Source organism: Otolemur garnettii, unplaced genomic scaffold (genome assembly GCF_000181295.1).
Source record: "Otolemur garnettii isolate 467f Iridium unplaced genomic scaffold, OtoGar3 scaffold00048, whole genome shotgun sequence".
In the NCBI taxonomy this organism is placed as follows: domain Eukaryota; kingdom Metazoa; phylum Chordata; class Mammalia; order Primates; family Galagidae; genus Otolemur; species Otolemur garnettii.
In genome coordinates, this window is record NW_003852443.1 from 12908659 (window position 1) to 12913080 (window position 4422).

At 42.3% G+C, this 4422-nt stretch overlaps 1 pseudogene; it reads left to right on the top strand.

The window, feature by feature from the left end:
• Positions 1-2059: 2059 nt before the first annotated feature.
• LOC100958182 lies at positions 2060-2314 on the top strand (annotated as a pseudogene).
• The last annotated feature ends 2108 nt before the right edge of the window (positions 2315-4422 follow it).

Genomic DNA, 4422 nt, shown 5'->3' on the forward strand with positions numbered 1-4422 from the left:
AACAGGTACTTATTTCTCACCATCTGGGACTAGAAGTCCAAGATCAAGGTGCAACAGGGTCAGTGTCTAGTGAAGGGCCTTTTAGTGGATTGCTGTGTTCTCACATGGCCTTTCTTTGGTGTAAGAACATGGAGAGAGGAAGCAAGCTCTCTCTGATGTATCTTCTTCAGTATGGGACTAGTGCCCATAAAAGAAGATAGATCAGAGAGTTTCCTTCCTCTCTCCATGTTCAGGAGTTCAAGACCAACCTGAAAAAGAGCAGGACTTCATGTCTACTAAAAATAGAAAAAACAAACCTGGCATGTAGGGGACACCTGTAGTCCCAGCTACTCAAGAGACTAAGACAAGAGGATTGTTTGAGCCCAAGACTTTGAAGTTGCTGTGAGCTATAATACCATCGCACTCAACACAGGTCAACAGAGTGAGATTCTTTCTTTAAAAAATTAAGTAACAATAACAATAAAAAGGAAGTCTGAATGAAAATAAAACAAATCAGAATTTGTAGGGCATTGAAAAGTAATACTGATAGGGAAATTCATAGCACTAAAATGCATACATCAGGAAAGAGGCTGTCTCAAATCAGTAATTAAAGCTAGCACCTGAGTAACATCAGCAAGTAAGACCATACTAAACTCAAAATGACCAAAGGAAAAAATAATGATTCAAGCATGTATCATTGAAACTTAAAACAGAAACCCAATAAAAATCAATGAAACAAAGAGGTGGTTCTTTGAAAAGATCGATAAAACTGACAAATCTCTAGACTGAGTAAGGTAGTTCATGCCTGTAATCCTAGCATCCTGCGAGGCTGAGGCAGGTGGATACTTGAGCTTGGGCATTGAAGACCAGTCTGAGGAAGAGCAAGACCCCATCTTTAAAAATAGCTGGGCATTGTGGCGTGTGCCTGTAGTCCCAGCTACTTGAGAGGCTGGAGCAAGAGGATCACTTGAGCCCAGGAGTTTTAGGTTGTGAGTTATGATGCCACAGCACTCTACTGAGGCTGGCAAAGTGACTCTGTCTCAAAAAAAAAAACAACTTGACAAATTTCTAGTAAGACTGAGAAAGAAAGAAGAGAACACACAATTACCAATATTACTACAGATCCTAAAGACAACATAAGGATAGTAAGGGATATCGTTAACAACCTTACACACATATTAATTGGATAACTTTAATAAAATGGGACAAGTCCTCAAAAAACACAAGTTACCACAGCTCACCAAATATCAAATTGGCCGGGTGCAACGGCCCCCACCTATAATCCTAGCACTTTGGGAGGCGAAGGTGGGAGGACCCCTTGAGCTTAGGAGTTCAAGACCAGTCTGAGCAAGAATGAGACCTCATCTCTACCAAAAAGAGAAGAATCAGCCAGGCCTAGTGGCAAGCACCTGTAGTCCCAACTACTTGGGAGGCTGAAGCAGGAGGATCTCTTGAGTCCAGGAGTTTGAGGCTTCTGTGAGTTAGACCGATGCTACAGGTGCTCTAGGCTGGGGCAACTGAGTAAGATTCTGCCTCAAAAATAAATAAACCAATAAATAGTTTTGTAACTATTAAGGAAACTGAATGTAAAATATAAAAATTTTCCTCAAAAGGCCTAACTAGGCCTAGATAGTTTATTGAAAATTCTACCAAACATTTTAAGAGGAATGAACACCAATTCTATACAATCTTTTCCAGAAAATGGAAGAAGGGATAGGGTTGCAGAGTACTCAACAAAATAATGGCTGAAAAGTTCCCAAATTTGTCAAGGGAAATAGACTGGTAGAATCAAGAAGCTGGGCCATTTTGTAAGGCCAGAATTACTGTGATGCCAAAACCAGACAAAGATAGTACCCAAAAAGCAGACTACAGACTATTATTCTTCATGAATAATGCAAAAATCCTTAACAAACTATTAGGCAATAGAACTAAACAATAAACAGTCTTCTTTCCCCTCGTTGGCGGGTGGAAGAGGCTGAAGCGGTGCTGGACGTGCTCCCCTTTCCTCTCCCTCAAGCGACCTCCCCTGGCCCTCTAGCGCTGCACTGTCTCTCCGACACAAGACTGTCCCATCCCAGATATGGCTCGTGGACAGCAGAAGATTCAGTCTCAGCAGAAAAATGCCAAAAAGCAAGCTGGACAAAAGAAGAAACAAGGACATGACTAAAAGGCTGCAGCCAAAGCTGCCTTAATATATACCTGCGCTGTCTGTAGGGCACAAATGCCGGACCCTAAGACCTGCAAGCAGCTCTTGGAGAGCAAGCATCCCAAGACTCCACTTGCTCCAGAATTGGCTGATGTTCAGGCATACAGTTGTTTACAGGTGAATTCATGACACCTTTGATTCTTCTACTGTCTCAGACCTTAGGTAACAAACCATGCAGCTGCTTTTTTAACAAACTGTTGATCAGCAAAAATAAAGGAGCTACAGAAACACTCATTTTTATGCTGTTACCTTTTGGGTTTCATGCAAAGACAATTCTGTATAAATGTACAGTTGACTCTGATTTGAAAATCTGAAAATCAGTCCATCCTTGTTATAAAAAATTTTTTTACAATTGTAATTATATGGATGTTCATACTATGTAAAATAACTCATTTAATAAAGTAGTACTTTGATTTTATAACATAAAAAAAAAAATTAAGGTCGGCGCTGGTCCCCTATGCTGGAGGTGGTGGGTTCAAACCCAGTCCCAGCCAAAAACTGAAGAAAAAAAAATTAAACAATAAACAAAAATAATTACATACCATGACCAGATAGGGTTTATTCAGAAATGTAAGGCTGGTTCCCCATGCAAGATTAATTAATGCAATCCAGCTTATTAATAGGTTAAATATGAATCATGCATTAAATATTTGACAACATTGGCTCGGCGCCTATAGCTCAACCAGCTAAGGCGCCAGCCACGTACACCTAAGCTGGCAGGTTCGAATCCAGCCCGGGCCCACCAAAAACAATAATGGCTGCAACCAAAAAATAGCCGGGCATTGTGGTGGGCACCCGTGGTCCCAGCTACTTGGGAGGCGGAGGCAGGAGACTCGCTGGAGCCCAGGAGTTGGAGGTTGCTGTGAGCTGTAATGCCACGGCACTCTACCCAGGGGGACAGCTTGAGGCTCTGTCTCAAAAAAAAAAATATATATATATATATATTTGACAACATTTAGTACCCTTTCATAATAATAATAACAACTCAGAAAAGTCAGAGGAAAACTTTCTAACTTGCTAAAGACCATCTAGAAAAAATCTATAGCTAACATTTCATTTAATGATAAAAGACTAAATCCCATCCCCTATAATTGGGACTAAGGCAAGGATGTCTGCTCTCATTACTCTTATTCAACAGGGTTAGAAGTTCTAGCTAGTGCAATAAGTCAAGAAAAGGAAATAAATCCTGTATAGATCAAAAAGGAAGAAATAAACTATCTTTGCAGATGACATGATTAACTATGTAGACAGTCTGAGAGAATCTATAAAAAACAATCCCCAAACACTTTTAGAATAAATACATTTGGCAAGATTGCAAGAAGTAAAGTTAAAGAATCAACTGTTGGTCAGGTGCAGTGGCTCACGCCTATAATTCTGGCACTTTGGGAGACTGAGGTGGGAGTTTACAACCAACCTGAGCAATAATGAGACCCCATCTCTGTCTCTATGCAGAATAGAAAAACTAGTCAGATGTGGTAGTATATGCCTGTAATCCCAGCTACTGGAGAAGGTGAGGCAGAAGGATCACTGGAACTCAGAAATTTGAAGTGATGACACCACTGTACTCTAGCCTGGTTGATAAAGCAAGACTATGTCTCTAAAATTATTTTTAAAAAAAATGGTGGCCAGGTATGGTGGTTTACACTATAATCCTAGCACTCTGGGAGGCCAAGCCTAGTAGATTACCTGAGCTCAGGAGTTCAAGACCAGCCTGAGTAAGAGTGAGACCATGGGCTCAGTGCCTGTGGCTCAAGCGGCTAAGGCGCCAGCCACATACACCTAAGGTAGCAGGTTTGAATCCAGCCTGGGCCCGCCAAACAACAATGGTGGCTGCAATCAAAAAAATAGCCAGGCATTGTGGCAGGCACCTGTGGTCCCAGCTCCTTGGGTAGGCAGAGGCAGGAGACTCGCTTGAGCCGAGGAGTTAGAGGTTGCTGTGAGCTGTGATGCCATGACACTCTACCCAGGGGGACAGCTTGAGGCTCTGTCTCAAAAAAAAAGAGTGAGACCATGTCTCTAAAAGGACTAAATGGCTCGGTGCCTGTGGCTCAAGTGGCTAAGGCGCCAGCCACGTACATCTAAGGTGGCAGGTTCAAATCCAGCCCAGACTGCCAAACAACAATGACGGCTGCAACCAAAAAATAGATGGGCATTGTGGCAGGCGCCTGTGGTCCTAGCTACTTGGGAGGCTGAGGCAGGAGACTCACTTGAGCCCAGGAGTTGGAGGTTGCTGTGAG